Source organism: Propithecus coquereli, unplaced genomic scaffold, assembly GCF_000956105.1.
Source record: "Propithecus coquereli isolate 6110/MARCELLA unplaced genomic scaffold, Pcoq_1.0 Scaffold252, whole genome shotgun sequence".
NCBI classification, from domain to species: domain Eukaryota; kingdom Metazoa; phylum Chordata; class Mammalia; order Primates; family Indriidae; genus Propithecus; species Propithecus coquereli.
Window position 1 is genome coordinate 3,335,049 of NW_012148086.1, and position 18,600 is coordinate 3,353,648.

Consider the following 18,600-nt stretch of genomic DNA (forward strand, 5'->3'; position numbering starts at 1 on the left):
TCACCAGCTTTAGAGCCCTCACTCCTAAATGGGAGGAGCCTGTGCAGGAAAGACCAGCAGGCAAAGCAAAAACCTAGAGGAGAAAGAGCAATGCAGGGAATAGAATAGAACCTGAAAAAGGAAGAGAAAAAAACCAAAAACCCTCTTTACTGTAGATAATTTTATATCCAAAGAAATAAATGGGAAGGGTACCAGAGGGGGATAAGCAGTACTGGAATACACTGGCGAGAAGCATAAAGCCATAAAAATGTTAATTTTCCTTTGCCTTAATGTTCTCACTCCTGGAAATTTGCTCTAAAAATATATCAAGCTATGAAAAGTCCACATGCTTCATGACTAATAATCACCAGCATTAAGAGTCAATTTAAACGGCAATGATAGAAGGTCAGTGAAGCAAATCACAGCCCACTCTCGTGACAAGTTATCACAGTAAATCAAAACGGCAATTTAAAGACTAAGTAGCAATTAACAAATATATGTATGATACAGTGATGGAAAGCTGCATATGTATGATTTGCACATGTGTGACGTGTGTGTGTGTATCCGGGGATAAAGGCTGGAAAGAGGCCTGAGAAATGAACACATGGCAAAATCATATGCAAAGTTTTAAAAATGAGATGGTTGTCACATTGCTGATTATTCAAAAAACTAACTTAAAAATATGAAATAACCTGCCTTTTTTTTTTCTTTTGATAGTTTAGCGATAGGGTGCCCTGATAGAAGTGGCAGCTTCACAAGTCGCTAAGTGCCCACTGGTTCCTGGAGGACCAGCGTCACGTCAGCAAGCTGTCTGGATCAGGCTGCTCATGGCAAATCCCCTCCCGAAGCTGCAGCTCCAGCAGATGGTTTCCACACTGTGTTATATTTATTGACATTTAGTCCAGACCTAATTGACAATACCAAACGTCACTTCTTTAAACATTCAGTTTCATTATTTGCAATGGTAATTTCAGTAAACAGTAGCTATTCCAAAGCTGTGTAGTGTGAAATTAAATTTGTTGGTTAATTAATTGGAAGAATGTGGCAATTTCATTCTGCTTAGAGATTGTGGCATTGGCGTGGCATTGAAATTAGGGATCTGTAAAATTACTCACAGTATAGCAAAGTCAAAACAATAGGATAAATAAACTTATCAACTTGTAGACACTAGCAAGCACCGAGTTTCTTGGAACAATGCTATTATGGAATTAATACACTGCGTATTTATTAAAGGATATTCTTAATGTATGTGAAGGCTTTAATAACAAATTCTTTGTTTACCTGCTGTTTTGGGATCCCTATACCCTCGAATTGTGTGCCCGGACAGTATTTATCTATTGATATTGCTTTTCACAGAATATGAAACTGGAGTGCTTCACTCTAAGGACATTAAAAGGAAGAGCATTCATTCGGAGAGTTGTCTTCCAGCTCAAATTAGTTATATTACATCAATATTTTCTATTAGCTTTTTATAAATGTTCCAGTTACAAATTATAACATGAAATACCCTAGGATAAGGACATTTTAAATGGTGACTTCAAAAGATAATCACCACCAAATGTTTGACCTCTATGTTTTAGTGGGCCAAAAACATTACTGATTATAATAATGAGATGCTATTTTTTTTTTGACCTATTGAATTGGCGAGGATTAAAAGCATGGATAATCCCAGAATTAACACAGTCGGTGAAAAAGCATTTGTCACACTCTTCAAGGGGAATAGAAATTGATGCATTTACGAAAGCAATTTGGTAGCAAAAAGATATCAAAGATGTATCAAAAGCCCTTGTACAGTGTCTCCCTAGGTATTTCATATTTAGAAATATATTCTTCAAGTGCAACTGTGGATGAGTGGATTTTAAAAGTGTATGTACAAGAATTTTAATCACAGTGTTCTGTATGATAACAAAATATTCCAAATGATGAATCTTTCATTGATTCCGCCCAACAATACAGTATAGATTAAATAACTAATGCGGTGTTCATTCAATGGGATAATTATGCAGAAATAGAAAATAATGTGGCAGGAGATGATATAATAAAGAAAGATGTTCATCATCTAGTGTTAAGTAGCAGGTAAAAACCGTATATGCAGAATAAACCCCTTTTCCTGAAAGTTATGTGTATTTGTATTTCTAATAGATCAACTTAGAGGTTACAAGAGTTACTTTAGCATGGGGGCCAGCAGGGGACTTTTAATTTCTTCTTTTTTTTTTTTTTTTTTTTGTCCATATTTCTTCGTTGAGCATGTTGTGGTTTTGTAATGAGAAAAAAAAATCACAAAATTATTTAAAACACAATAATCACTTCTTCCCCCAAAGGGATGTGGAAACAGCTTTGGCAAAGGCAAGGACGCATGTCACCTCCTAGAGCCAGCATGGGGTCTGGCCCCGTGGGTATGAAGATTGTCACCGAGCAAGGCCAAGTTGCCTTCCTGAGAGGTTGTATTGAAGGTGTACTACATGCCTTGCTCTTGTTGCATCCTGCTAGGAAGCCAACAACAACCACAACGAAGGCATGTTCCATATGTTCATAGACCCTATCTCACAGATGTTTTTATGAGGATGAATTGGACAGTGTATGTAAATAAGCTTTGTAAATGATAAAACATTTCACTGTCATTTTGAAAAACCATAAATGAGACCAGATCAAAAAATGAAAAGGAGGCCGGGCGCAGTGGCTCACGCCTGTAATCCTAGCGGGTGGATCGCTCAAGGTCAGGAGTTCGAGACCAGCCTGAGCAAGAGCGAGACCCCCGTCTCTACTAAAAAAATAGATAGAAATTAGCTGGACAACTAAAAATATATATATAAAAAAAAAATTAGCCGGGCATGGTGGCGCATGCCTGTAGCCCAGCTACTCGGGAGGCTGAGGCAGAAGGATTGCTTGAGCCCAGGAGTTTGAGGTTGCTGTGAGCTAGGCTGATGCCATGGCACTCTAGCCCGGGCAGCAGAGCAAGACCCTGTCTCAAAAAAAAAAAATGAAAAGGAATTACAAGCAGTACGATCAGTTTATAGAAGCGTCATGATTTCTGACAGCAGCTCTCCTGACCCTTGGGTGGCAGGAACGCCCCACTTTATCATAATATTTTCACAACTCTTGTTATACATCACTTAGAAGTGACCTTTTTGGGGGCAAGCAAATTCGTTTCTTTCCCAGTCTCCTCACTGTGTTATTTTATGAGATGGTCAGTCAGGAGCTGCCACAGGGGAGACAGATGGGGAAAAACAAAGTTTATTCTACTTCCAGGTCCTAGGACAGGAGGTGCTCAGGCCACACAGGGCCACGTGGGGAAGCCTCAGGCGGTCAGGAGGCAGAAGACAGGAGCAGGAGAGGACTCAGGTCACGGCCTTTACCAGGGTCTCCATGGCACAGGCAAGGCCAGGCCAAGGCAGGGCTGGGTGAACAGTTCAGAATCCGCTAGTTTGAATAACTTCTGCGGGCTCTGGGCTCTAGGGGTGGTCCCTAGTTGCCTTGCACCTGGCCCGGATGACTAAGGCAGAGGAAACTCCTGGGGTACCTGGGCCAGACAGAGGGATTGTGGCTCCGGATGGGTTCGTTTGCATACCAAAGGCACGTGCAAAGGCTGTGTTCTCTAAGAACTGATTGACCCCAGGAGGGTCAGTTTCTCCCCACCAAGATTTTTTAAGATGTCAAAACATCATGCTATAAAGAAAAAGATTTTAATGTAAACAACACAGCACTAAAAAAGATGTCAGATAAAGTAGAAATTCCCAATGCATACGAAGAGGCTCCGGACAATAGACAAGGATCTCCCCCTGGTCCCTGCCGAGGTGGGCATCATGCCCTCTCAGGCCCTGTGGGTCCTCCCTGCCTCTGCCCTTGGCGTTAACTATGAGTCTCTTTAGTCTGACTGTTCCTATACATCAATAGTGACTTTTTCAGACTGCCACAACTTTGACTTTGGCAATTGAAACAAAATTAAATGCACATTTTTAGATAGGAAAGGTGAAACACTTGAGAATTTTTCAAGGAATACTGCCACTTTCTGGAGGACATTGGCAGAAGGTACTTTTGTGTTCAGGGGGAGTTTGTAGGAGTAAAAGTTGTGAGAATGATTCCCAGGAACCAGATGTAGGTCTCAGACCAGAGAAAGCAGGGGTGCAGTCATCATAGATCCAGTCACAGGGGGCGGCCCCGAAAGAAGAGGAGAACCCAACGGGGAGGAACCTCTGGGTGCCCAGGGGCCAAGGAGGGAAGGACCCCCCATGGGGCAGGCAGAGGCAGGGCTCCAGCTGCACGTGGGTGCTGGGATGGCAGAGCCCAGCCTGGACCACCGTCAATCCAGAGAGCGCCATGCCTCCTCATGCCCACCACCAGCTGTAGAGGAATCAAAACCCCTTACCAGGTTGGAGAAAAGAGGTAGAATCAGCACAAGGAAGATAAGGCAGATAGAAGCCCCCTCGCCTCATCTAAGCTCAAATTGAGTAAAAACAAGATGATGACCCCATTTTAAAAGGAGGCTGAGTATGAGTTAGGACCAGGCATTCTCATTACTAATTTGATACACTTATGGGGACTCGGGTGACAATAGGGTGCCCAGGAGGAGGACTAGCCTGGGCACTCCCTGCTAGAGCTGTGCACGTGTCCATGCACTGACTGGGCCCATGTATAGCTGTGCCATTGGGTTTTCACCACAGACCCACCACCCAAGAACCATTGAGTGACTTCTCTGTGACCTCAGTGGACAAGCATAAGAATTATAGGGTGACACAACTCAAACGTTCCAAGGTTGGTGACCCCAGAGCTCCCAGGTCAGAGCCTGGAGACAAAGCAGGGTGACCCACCCCTGACCATGTAGGAAGTGGACGGTAGAGCTGGGGTGAGAACCCAGGGTCCGAGTTTGCACCTGCACCCTCACACGTCTGACCCTGCCCCACCTCCACCAGGGGCGGGCAGTGCAGTTCCCTGCTGGGAGGATAGACCCCTAACTTCGAAAACTGCCAGCTGGCAGACACATTCGTGCAAACCAACCCTCCTACCCGCCTTTGCAATTTTTCACTTCCCTGACTCTGCCTGATCCCCGCTCGCTCCCCCCGTTGCCGCCCCCTTTCCCTCGACAGCCCCACCACCTCCGCACAAATGGGGACACAGCTCCACTCCTCGCCCTGCTGTCAGGAGTTGCTGAAGAGAACCTGTTTCATCTCTTTACTTAATGTCTGGCTTTGTTTATCTTTGACAACAGGAATGTCCTATTGTCAGATGACAGAGCTGGGTTTGCATGGTTTTCTCTGCCTGCTGGAGCTGCCAGGATCGAGAGCCCATCGGGGAGCTCGCACGCTGAGCTCTCCTAAGGTGTCTTCCGAAACACATTGAGTGTGAGTCTAGGTGGATACACGGGGCAGCTCTGACAACTCCCCCAGGTAGCAAATGCTGCCGGCGGAGTCCTCTCCTGCCCCATGGTCTGCTCCAGGCAGGAGCTCATCGGGAGTTGGGTTAGCTGAGGAGGAGAAAGAATTCAGCACCCAAAGTTAAGAGAACGAGAGGAAAGAGAGAAGTGTGGAAGGAATGGTGGAGCATGTAGATGGGGTGGCCTTACCTAGGAGTTCGGCACTGGTCTCCCCAGCGCTCCAGCTCATCTTGGAGCCAGGTGGGCATGGTCCACATGAGCTTCTCTAGGTTGGGCGTCACTTCCCTTGAGAAATCCTGAAAGTGATTCGGGTCTCAGGATCATTTTATGCTGCCCTTATGGAACCAAGCAACCCCAAGTAGAGCTCCGAGGCCCCGTGCGTAGGGACTCCGACTCCTCGTCTAATTAACATCCATTAGCAAATAAGCCAGACTTGGGTCTCCCAAGGGCGGCACAGAACCAAGCAAAGGAAGTTGTTTATCCACCTTTACATTTTCAAGGCTCTTCTGGGAAGCAATTTAAGAACATTTCAATTTGAGGTTCGTAGTTAGGACTAGAAGTAGATATAGCAATTAAATAAATCTTTACAACTTAAAATGGATTTGTCTGGGAAACCCAAGCTCAGGAGAGCCCTTTCTCAGTTTTCTCAACCCCTCCTGCTTGAAATGTCCACTGGGGACCACCTCTGTCTATCATTCCTAAGTCCTTAAACCCTGTGGGAGCAGAAATCTCCTCCATTTTGCCCACCACTCCCTTCCCAATGCCCGGAACATCAGCAAGTAGTCACGGAATACATGAATGAGGAACTGAAGGAATGAATGAATGGATGGACGAAGTCCTCTGTGGGTAACATGCTCATATCTGGGTATGAAATGGAACCAAGAGCATCAACCAGGTTTACCAACTGTGACTTCCGGACCTTGGCGCCTCTTTCAAACTCTCACTGCGAGTCTATCGCATAGAGCAGACAGGCTCAGCGTGTTTTCTCTGCGGCCACACAGCACGGCAGAGGCGAGGGCTCACAGTGCTCGCACCTCCTCTGCTGCCTATCATGGGGCAGCCCCCTCAGCCTCCAGTTCATCTGCTTTGACCAGCTAAGCCCCTTGCCTCTCTGCAGATGAAGAAAACCTAGAACATAAACGATGAGATAAATTATGGACAGGGCACAGTCGCAAGGCTGTGCTCCCTGGTAGTTGCTCACACACTGCTGTGGGCCATCGAGCAGCCCCCCCCCGGCCGCGCCTGCACCATCTCTTGACGGAGCCTGTGCTCTCTAAGTGGGAGCAGCTGCTGCTCTGGTCACCGGGGAGCTCTCTGGGCAGCGCTTCCTTAGGAAATTGATTGGTTTTCTATCGCCAGCATGGGACTCTTCCTGAGGGCACTGCTTCTAATTAGTCTCAGAAAACAAATAGCTCCTTGGTCAGGGGAAAGTCTTTGAGTGGCAGCTGGTTATTATTCTGCAGTCCCAGCGGCTGACTTAGCTCTGGCTCTTGTGTCCTGCCAATCAACCAAACCAGAAGCCTTCCAGGCCTCCCCGTCCCTGAAGCTCTGTCCCTGTTGCCTCTGGCACCTGCTTTCACTCGTAGGTCCCCTCCTTCACAGCTGCATCCATCTGCTCTGCCTGCCCCAGAACCTCTTCTTTCTCTCCTGGAAAGTAGTATGTTGATTAATTATATGCATCAACTTGGCTAGGCCATGGTGCCCAGTGTGGGCAAACACTAGTCTAAGATGTTGCTGTGACCCCCACAATGCAGTGGGCCTTGTCCCATCAGTTGACGGCTTCCTCCCCTTTGCTTGTCTATGACCTGCTCCCATCACCCCTAACTATTCACTTCACTGTGCATGTCCAGTGTATGCATATAGTGATGTCAGACGTGTCAAACTGTGCCCCGATGAGAAGCAACTTTACCAACTAGAGCACTATGCTTGTACACAGTTCCTACTGCTTATTAATCTCATAGACTCCACCAATTTCCAGAGTTACTTGGGCAACTTTTTATCCTACCCACTTCATTGAGGTTGTTTAATGCGTCTGTAACAGTTGGATTCATCTGTCACATTCAGCATTCCATGCTGGGATACCTGAACTTTTAAATGATATGTTTTAATTTGCGTGCATCGAGGCTCACTGTGGGTTTAGAAGAATGCATATGGTGTTGTATCGAACACTCATGCTGCCCCGGAAAGTCCTCTGTGCTTCACCTCCACAGCCGTTCCACCCCCACTTCAAGTTCTAGCAGCCGGTGATCTGTTTACCTTCTCTATATTTTTTTGCCTATTCCAGATTGTCATATAATTCCAATCACATGGCATGCAGCCTTTTCAGATTGGCTTCTTTAACTTAGCAATATTCATTTAAGATTTATTTAGGTGTTTGCATAGTTCATTTTTAAAAAATCACTAACTAGTATTCCATTGTATGTATGCATCGCAGTTTGTTTATCCTGTCACCTATTGCAGGGCACCTTGGTTGCGTTTAGCTTTTGAAGATTATGAATAAAGCTGGTATAAACATTTGCACGCAGGTTTGCGTGGGGACTTAAGTTTTCAAATTAGTTGGGAAAATACCTAGGACTATGATTGCTGGATCACATGGTAAGGCTATGTTTAACTTCATAAGAAACTGTCAAATTGTCTTCCAAAGAGGCTGTACCATTTTGCATCCTCACCAGCAATGACGAAGTGTCCCTGTTCCACATCCCTGTATTTGGATTTTAGATTTTTGCCATTCAAATAGGTTTGTACTGTCATTGTGATTTTAATTTGCATTTGCCTAATGATAAATGACATTAAGTATCTTTACATATGCTTGTTTTCCATATGTATATCATCTTTGGAGTGGTATCTGCTAAGATCTTTTGCCTAATTTCTAATTCAGTGTTTGGTTTCTCATTGTTGAGTTTTAAGAGTTCTTTATGTATTCTGTACACAAATCCTTTCTCAGATATGTTATTTACAGATATTTTCACCCAGATTGTATTTTGTCTTTTCATTCTCTTTATACTGTATTTCACTAAGCAAATACTTTTAATTTTAATAAAGTCCAAATTATCTATTTTTTTCATTGATCTTGCTTTAATATTATATCTATTAATAAAAAACTAACCACCAAACCCAAGGTCATGTAAATTTCTGCCTACATTTTCTTCTTATAGTTTTATAGTTTTCATTTTACATTTAGGTAAATAATACAATCCATGAGTGGATTATCAAAATTTGGTATATGTTTACAATGGAATATTACTCAATCATAAGAAACGACAGTGATATAGCACCTCTTATACTTTCCTGGATTAAACTTAAGCCCATTATCCAAAGTGAGGCACCAAAAGAGCAGAAGAACGGGATCCATTTGTACTCACCATCAAATTGGTACTAACTGATCAACACTAGGTTGATCACATGGCAGAAATACTCTCTAGGGATTAGGGGGATGGGGGGGCAAATCTACAACTAAAGGACACGGGGAGCACTAAAGGGAGGGAAGGGCATGCCTTTAAGCCGCATTTGGGTGAGGCAAAGACATAAAGTGTAACTATAATGTTTGTACCCTCACAAAACCCTGGAATAATAAATAAAAAAAAAAGAAGAATTATTTTGGGGCCCAGATTATGGTTAATCTTTATAATTATCTATTTTTGAAAAAAATATGTATTCTACAGTTGTTGCATTCTAAGTATGTCCATTAAGTAAGGGTTTAACTGTATTCAGAATGATCTCTATATTTACTAATTTTTAGTAAATTTTAGTAAAAAATCATTGAAATTTAAAAAAAAATAATACACTTTGAGTTAATTTTTGTAAAGGGAGAAACGTCTATGGCTAAGTTCATATTTTTTGCTTATGGACTTCCAATTTATCCAGCTAACTTTGCTGAAAAGCCTATCCTTTCTTCATTGAATTGCCTTTGCATCTTTGTCAAAAGCAACTGACTATACTTGTGCAGATCTACATTTGCTCTCTCTCTATTTTGTTCCATTGATCTATGTATCTATTCTTTTGCCAAATCTACTGTCTTCATTAATGTAACTTTATAGTAAATTCAAAATCGGGATATGTGAGTCCTCCAACTTTCTTGTATTGGATTATGTTGGATATTCTAGGTCCTTTGCCTTTCTATATCAGCTTTAGAATCAATTTTTCAATATCTGTTAATATCTACAATATCGCTTTCTAAGATTTTCAATGGGATTGTGTTGAATCTATAAATTGAGTTGGGAAGAATTGACATTTTAGCTATGTGGAGTCCTCCAAATGATGACACAGACTGTCTCTCCATTTATTGACATCTTTTTTTAATTTCTTTCATCAGTGTTTTATACATTTCCCCATGTTTAACCTGTATATATTTTGTTAGATTTACACTCAAGTGTTTCCTTTTTGGATGCTGTTGTAAGTGGTATTTTTTTCAAATTCCAGTTGTTCATTGCTGATAAGTAGAGAAGCAATTGACTTTTATACGTTGACTTTATGTCCTATGACCTTACTATAACTGCTTATTAGTTCCAGAAGAGTTTTTTGTTAATTCTTTGGGATTCTCTCTATAGACAATCATGTCATCTATGAATGAAGACATATTTATTTCTTCTTTTCTAATCATTATACCTCTTATTTCTTTTTCTTATTGCACTGGCTGGGGCTTAAATTTTTAATAAGAGTAGTGGAGGGAAAATTGTTGCCTTTTTCTCATGCTTCATAGGAAAGCACCCAGTTTCTTACCATTAAGTATCATGTTCACTGCAGTGAGTAGCTGGGACTCCTGGTTCACGCCAACATGCCCAGCTAACTTTTTTAAAGTTTTTGTAGAGATGGGGTCTCACTATGTTGCTCAGGCTGGTCTCGAACTTGGCTCAAACAATCCTCCTGTCTCAGTCTCCTAAAGTGCTAAAATTATAGGCATGGGCCACCACGCCAGCTCTTTATTGTTTTCTTATTTTCTTACGTTCAGTTTTGTCCATTGAAATATTTGTGTTCTATTTATATTATTCCTCTTCTTCTGCTTGTATAGGCTTAAATCACTCTTCTTTCTCTAGGTTTCTAAGATTGAAACTTAGACTATTGGTTTTACATCTTTCTTCTTTTCTAATATATGCATTTAATGTTATAAATTTCTCTCTACCAACTATTTTTGCTGCATCCCACAAATTTTTATATTATATTTTCATTTTTATTTAAATAAAAATATTTTTAATTTCTTTTGAGAATTCTCCTTTCACTCGTGTGTTAACTAGAAGTGTGGTAAACAAACACCTCATTTCCAAATATTTAGGAATTTTCTAGCTATCTTTTGTTATGGTACGGAGTGCGAGAAGTGACCACCGAGAGACCGAATTGAGCCAAATTGCGAGTCTTTATTAGCTGGCCAGTGACTACCCTCTGCACCGCGGAGAGGCAGCAGCACAGAGAACAGCCCCAAGCCAGGGGAGATGGGCTCTTTTAAAGGCAAAAACCATATCCTGTAAAATCATCTATCTGCGCGAGCAGGGTTACAGAAGCCTAGATCAGCATTAATCGTTATTAATCTTAGTTGAAAATACATTTAACATTTTGTTTTAAGTCAGAGTATATTCTACTCCCTGTTATCTGGGTACATGAGGCACCCCTGGGCGTTTCAGTGCTCCAGGGCGTTCCGGCCCTCTGGGCTAGCTGTTACTTTATCTTGCTGACGCTTGCAGCTGTGTGAAGCGTACCTTCCTCCCCCTTTCCCCCTTTATTCTTTGCTTAAGCATATTGACAGAAGCAAGAGAGCAGGTTATTTCCCATAGACCTTAACATTTTCTATTATTGATTTCTTGCCTAATTCCACTGTGGTTGGAGAGCATATTTTGTTTGATTTCTACTCTTTAAAATTCATTAAAATGTGTTTTGTGGCCCAGAATGTGGTCTATCTTGATGAACATTCCATGTGAGCAGAGAGGAATGTGTATGCTGCTATGGTTGGATGGAATGTTCTATAAATGTCAATTAAATAAATTTGATTGATAGTGATGTGCACGCCAACTATATTCTTACTGTTCTTCTGTGTGTTTGATCTATCAAAGAGGTATTGAAGTCTCCAAATATAATAGCAAATTTGTGTCTCTCTCCTCTCAGTTCAATCAATTTTGGCCTTATAAATTTTGACTTTCTTTTGTTAGGTTCATGCATGTTTAGGATTATGTGTCTCCTTGGAGAACTGATGACCTTATCATTATGTAATGTCTTCCTTTATCCCCGATAATCCTCCTCATCCTGAAATCCATTTTGTCCTAAATTATTAATAATATGGCTGGTCCCACTTTCTTTTGATTAGAATGGGTGTTGGAGAAGCCTCCAACTTGGAAGTACCAATGGGCGCACAAAAGTCCCAAGAAAAACCTGCCCTCTCTAGCCAAGGGAGTGAAAGGGACAGCCCAGCAAAACAGAACTTTAGGCGAAAAAAACTGTTCTACTCCAGTCAATACCACAAACAAAACTTGCACACACTTCTACCAAAAAAAGCTGAATGGGCATCCCAGGCTTCACCTTCACAGGCTGTAAGAGGAGCCCAAGAGACCTTCCCTCCACTGTTGGATTCAATTGGGTTGCTATAAAGGAATACCTGAGGCTGGGTAATTTAAAAAGAAAAGAGGTTTATTTGGCTCACAGTTCTGCAGACTGTACAAGAAGCTTCAGATGAGGGCCTCAAGCTGCTTCCACTCATGGGGGAAGAGAAAGGGGAGCTGGTGTGTTCAGAGATCACATGCAGGAGAGGAAGCGAGAGAGAGAGAGAGAGAGAGAGAGAGAGAGAGAGAGACAGAGAGAGAGAGGAGACGGTGCCAGGCTCTTCTCAAGGGAACTGCAAGTGAGAACTTACTCCCACAGGAATAGCAGCAAGCCATTGTTTCTGAATTGGAATAGCCAACCTAGTAAATATGTCAATTTTCCCCAATCTCTACTCAATTTCAAGACTTATTATATAGCTACAGTAATCAAGACTGTGTGATACTAGTGGAGGGATAGACATATAAATCAGTGGCATAGGATAGACAATCCAGAAACAGATGCACAAAAGTACTACAAACTAATTTTTTACAAAGGTGCAAAAGGAATTCAATGGAGAAAAGGCAGTCATTTTCAACAAATGGTGCTGCAATTTGACATCCATAAGGAAAAAAATGAAACTCAACTAGGTCTCACATAGTATGTAAAAATTACCTTCAATAGATAATAGATTTAAATATAAAATATAAAATTATAAAATTTTTACAAGAAAACATAGGGAAAAATCTATGGGACCTAAGGCTGGGTGAAGCATTCTTAGATATGAGAGCAAGACCAAAATCCATAAAAGAAAAGGCTGATCTCTTGAACTTCAAAATCAAAAACCTTTGCTCTGTAAAAGGCACTGTTAACAGAATAGAAAGACAAGCTACAGACTGGGAGAAAATATTTGCAAACCACACATTTGATAAAAGACTCACATGTAGAATATATAAAGAAACTTGAAATTCAACAGTATAAAACAAACAATCCAATTAGTAAATGGATAAAAAACATGAAGAGACTTTTCACCAATAAGACATCTCTTGGCCAATCTCAAAATTTTACATAATGTATGATTCCATTTATGTAATATTCTCCAAATAATAAATGTGTAGAGATGAGAACAGACTCATGGTAGCTGGGGGTTGGTGGGGGTGGGAGGGGGTGGGAAGAGGGGAGTGGATGCGACTATAAGGGGGGGTTCTTTGTGGTGACGGAAACGCTCTGTAGCTTGATGGTGGTGTCCACGTGAATCTACATAAGCAATAAAATGACACAAAACTGGCACACACATCACACCAATGTCACTTTCCTAGTTTTGATATTGTACTATAACTCCGTAACATGTAGCCACTGGGGGAAACTGGGCAGAGGACACATGACATCACTCTGTATTATTTTTGAAACTTCCTGTGGATCTATAATTATTTTCAAAATACAAAGCCTTAAAATACATATCTAAAACGTATAGCTCTTTCATTGGCCACATGATTTAAGGTTCTGAACTTTTTATATGTTTGGGCATTGTCCATCTGGTCATGGTTTTTGTGGAAAGCACTGTGCTTCCTTGAATCAGGTGTGTTTTGATTTTTCACATTAGCACCTGATAATTTGAAGGATATGCTAAAGAAACACAGTTTTAAGGTAACTTATGCAATCACTTTTATTGAACTTAAGGCAAGAAAAACAGGTTCCAAGGTGCTGTGAGATCTTCTAACAAACCCATGTCTGTCCCTAGCTCCCGTCTATGTGTGTCCGTGTCCACAAAGCTCAGCTGTGGTTTGCACGTCTAGCAACCAGCGTCGTATAAATGCTGTCACTGAGAGGTGACAGGCAGTTAATGAGGGTTTATATGAATGCATGGGGTTTTGAGCCTTTGTGGATGCAATCGAAGATTTGAGAGTTTTAAGATGTGTCAAAATGGCCAGGGACAAGAAGGAAAAATCAAATAGAGACAGAAATGAAATTGTAATAGTGCCAACCAGACCAGTTCATTAAATAGGAGAACTATTGGAAACAAGGAGTGAAATACTCAGGACGCATCAACTGTTAGCACGAGACCAGCATAACCACTGCCGTGACCAGGAGGTGAGTCCAACCGGACAAGCTGGTGGCCGCAGCCTTGCAAGTGTCAGAGGCAAAGACAGATCCTCAAACAGACTTGAAATGCTATGAGATCACTTCAACCCTGCTCAGTCCCCCGTGGGGTCTGTTGTGCGAGCTGCTCTCAGGAACACAGAGGTCCCCAAAGAGCATAATTAAGTGCACACCCAGCAACACCATTTGCTTCGGGGTCCTAAAGATGAGCTCAATGCCAGGGAGTGGTGTACACAGTTAAAGAAATAGTATTTCTCTAGAAAAAGTTGTTTATCAATAAGCATTAAGGTCTGCTAGGAAGTTGGATGCTGGGCCCGATGTGGTTAGCTAAGAATTCTGCCTAAGAAACCAGGAGGATACAATAAAGTCTTTCTTGCATGTTAACCTTTGGCTGATGAAGACAGATTTGGTGTGTGTGTTTCAGGGTGGGTGCCTGGAGGGCGGGGAGGAAGAGGACAGGCAGGCACACCACGACCACCCCCAGTCACAAGGAAGAGAGGTGGGGCCGGGCAGGTAGAGTGAGGCTCTGTGCACAAGAAGCAGTGCTTTGAGCTCTGAGGCAATGCTGCCCAAGTCGGGGAGGATGGTCCCTGCTCCCCACAGCCTGGGGGCTGTGGCAGTTACCAGCAAGAGCTGAGTGCCTGGCAGAGCGTGTTTTCTAGGGCAGCATGTAACAGGGCTCCCCGCATGTGGCTTGTGGACACAGGACTGTGAAAAGACCCCCATGACCTCGGCCAGCCTTAAGAGATGAAAGGTAATTAGGAAGGGTGGGCTGGGAGCTGTGGGAGTGTGGCTTCAAGCTGCTGTACCGTGGGCATCGGTGTTATGATCAATGAGCCCACACTCACAGTCCCCAGCTGGAAGGGGTGCAGAGGGTCACCCTAGACTGTCAGGACTGAACAGACCATGCTTCTTGTTTACAGAACCAGCTCCGTCTGCCTCTTTCAAGGTGGACATCTCAGTTGACAAATTGAAGAAGGAGAAGGAGGAGGAAGAGGAGGAGGAGGGAGAAGGGAGGAAGGCAAGGGAAAGAAGAGAAGCAAGGGAGGAAGGAAAAACACCAGCTCATCTCTCCTGATGAGCCAGTGCCTGACACATTCTTGGCACGGGGACAGGTTGTGGGTTGAACCCGTGGGCTTGTTGCTCATACAGGTACACTTAGAGCCTTCAAACACTGGCCAATGGGGCAGTCCACATGCTTCCCTGAGAATGGGCTGGAAGAGCCCACCTGAGACCCTGCCCCCAGGTTCAAAGCAGGGAATGGTTCAGATGATAAACCCAAAGGCAAGGAAGATGGCGAACCTGGAATCCTGCTCTGAGGTGTCACCTGTTCTCTCCCACTGCCACAGTGGCTGCTGGGTCCCACGCTCCTCTCTGTCCTGGAAACCTGGAAACCCAACCCCCACTGAACCACAGACCCTGTTACCTCAAGGAACCTGTCCTATTCATGCACTTGTTTATTCTTCCCGTGGTCACGGGGCACCCACCATGAGCCTGAGGCTCCGTGTACAGTGAGGGGCCAGCTTGCCACAGACGGTCTGCCCGGAGCTGTCGAGAAGGAGTCACTGGCCAGCATGGCAGTGGTCAGAGCCAGTACCCGGCTGAGAACTTCCATATGCCAGGCACGGTTCTAAAACTTTACGCTCTGAGGACATATTACAGAATTGGAAACTGAGGCACAGAAAAGTTTTGTCATTGGCCTAAGCCCCACAACCAAGAAGCAGCAGAGCCCGGATTCAACCCAGAGAATGTGGCACCAGAACCCACACATTTGTCCACCTCGCCGCCCCTCCTCCAGGGGGTGACACCCACCGCGCATCCGCTGTTATTAAAGGGCTCTCATGGTGCTCTGCGGAACACAGCTGGGAACCGTGAGTTCTGTCGAGAGGCTCCTGCCCAGGGCCAGACAGAGAAAACAGTGCCCTGAGGAGACGGTGGCACACTGGCTGAGAAGTACCCAGACATGGAGTGTGCTTGGGGGACAGAACAAGGGAATGGCAGTGGGTGGCAAGGAGGTGGGAGGAGTCTGGGGCGATGCCCAGCTCCCGGAGGGCTCCCTGGGCGATGGGGTCGTCCACGAGACAGAGGCCACAGACTAACAGGGCAATGGGAAGTGCAAGCTGGGTAAAGCAGAGTGCTTGAGCCTCCTGGTTCCCAAAGGCTGACTATAAAGCCTGCGCACAACATTAAGGGTTAATTGGCCTCCCTCACCCTGAGAAGCACTGTTTCAACCATCACAGCTCGTCTACAATTTACCCAATCCGCGGGATTAATTTAGAATATTTTAGCACTTACTTAAATGTTGAGGGCCGTTGCTTTTGATCATCAACTTTCTACTTGGAATGCACTGAACCCCAGCAGGACTTAGAAGAATGATGAACAACGCAGGATGGGAAAACTCTGGGAGAGTGTCGGCATTTGCTGCCTCCTCTTCCTCTGAATCTGTTCTCTCATCCCAAGCAGTACCGTCAAGGCTGCCAATGACATCTCGGAGTCAGACGCACTGCGCCGATCTCAGGCCTCACGTCGGTAGAGTGAGCAGGAGTGTTTAAGACAAAACAATGACAGCATTTTCTGTATTTTACTTCCTTGGTAGTAACTTCACAGTTTTAACTTCCGAATCCCAGTTACTGAATTCTCCTTCCCAGCCTGACCTTAAACTCTGGTGTTCCCCAGGGATCAGTCTGCAGACCTCGCCTCTCCTGCCAGCCCCAGCGGCCCCGTCCGTCTGCGTGGTCTTACGTGCCACCGTACATTGATGACCTCCAAGCCCCACACTCTCACCTGCACCTCCGGACTTGCACCTCCACGTGGACGTCTCACAGGCAGCTCCGCATGAACAGGTGCAATTACTCGCCTTCAAACCTCCCCCTCCACAGGCCCCAGTTCGAGTAAGTGTGACGCTGTCCACCCAGTGCACCGCATAACACCCGGAAACGTCCTGACTCTGACCTTTCACAGCCCAACGCTCAGCACATCCACTTGCTCCGCCTTCAGAGCTTCTCCTGAGCTCGTCTTCCCACCACACCCGTCGCTACCCTCTGGCCAGTTTGGCATCTGGACTGTGGCAGCTGCTCCCCAATCAGGAAGAGGACCCACGTCAGGCAGGAGAGGCCCATCCTCCTGCGGGACCCCAGCCCTCCCACGGCCCAGCCCCCTTCCCATGGAGAGTAACACACGTGCGGTGAAGTGTAGAATGAGCGCCAGTCTGTAGTGAGGAGCTCGCCAGGCCACATCACTCCCTTCTCAAGCCTGTGGTGGCCTCCCCGTCAGCCTTCAAGTGGCCAGCCCGGCAAGCTGTGGCCCAGCCACCTCTCAGTCTCATGCTGCCCACACCCAGCATGCTCTCCATACTCTCTCCTCCTCCAAGTCCCTAAAGACTTGGCCACCTCGGGGCTGCTGATGCCACCGCACTCTCACTTCCTGGAATTCTCTTCCCCGGTCGCCTCCTCCCAGTGTCTCCTTAACCCCAGTTGGGTCTCCACTCACATCTCCTCTTCAGAGAGCTATTGCCTGGCCACCCCCTCACAGCTCGTCCTGCTCTATTCCCCACTCATGAAATTCACTGTCACCCTGGCATCACTTCCACGTTTCTGTGTGCACCGTCCCCTGTGCCGGTGCTAACTGTCGCCCCCTCTAGGACGTGCCAGCCACATGCTCCACCCACTGTTCTTCCCAGCACCAGGAACCATCCTGGCACGTAACAGCTATTCATTGATGTTGGTTGGATGAATATTCAACAAATTAATGAATTTACTTGAAAAAAAAAAACCGCAAAATGTAGTTCTGAACTTGGTGGCACCAAGGCAATGCCCAAAACCCCTGTCCAAGCAGTTAGGAAATCTCCCTGGGCAATAGCGCAGATGCTCCCTCCCTGGCGCTGGAACCTGACAGCTCTCACTCTGCCTGCAGAGGAAGCACATTTCTGCGACCCCCATGGCCTCCAGCATTGTGTCTGGGTATTATTCATCTTTGTGACCCATGGCAAGCAGGCATAGGGACAGTACCCTGACCACCAACTGCCCAGACTTAGTAGCAGATTCGGGCCCAAGGCTGCTTTAACGTTGTGCTTGTTTTGCACGGTAGGCTCGTCCTTACCTTATCAGTGCAAGGCCCTCAGGCCCAGTTGGTTTCTGGCTTATTTGCTCCTAGTCAGTTCCATGTGCTGGAAACACAGCTGAGGAACTACCCACACATAATTGTTACGCCTGAAAATACTCATCTTGAGTTTATTATCCCTGAGATTGAATCATCCCTCTCCCTCGATTTAATAACCATGCTTGAGGCAGCCCTGACAACATGCCTGGGAAGGCAGCATCACAGTCTGGCGTTTGCCTCTGGTCCACAGCCCTCGATGGGGTGGTCTGCAAAACACCCAGGGCCCCCGCCCTGGTAGGAGATGGGGCTCACACTGCACGTGTGCTCAGTGTGCGCTGACACACGTGCTGACGTATGCACTGTGGTGGCCTCGCCAGCACGAGGGGGCATTGAGCCCAGCTGTCCCCAGTAAGTCGAGCCCCAGGCAGGCATCCCTACAAAACACGAAGGATTTCCGTAGAGGCTTCAGAGCTTCCACACGACAAAGCTCTTGCTTTGTGGTAAACCTCCCTGCCCAGCCCTTCCCCATGCGGGCACAGGCACCTTGACCC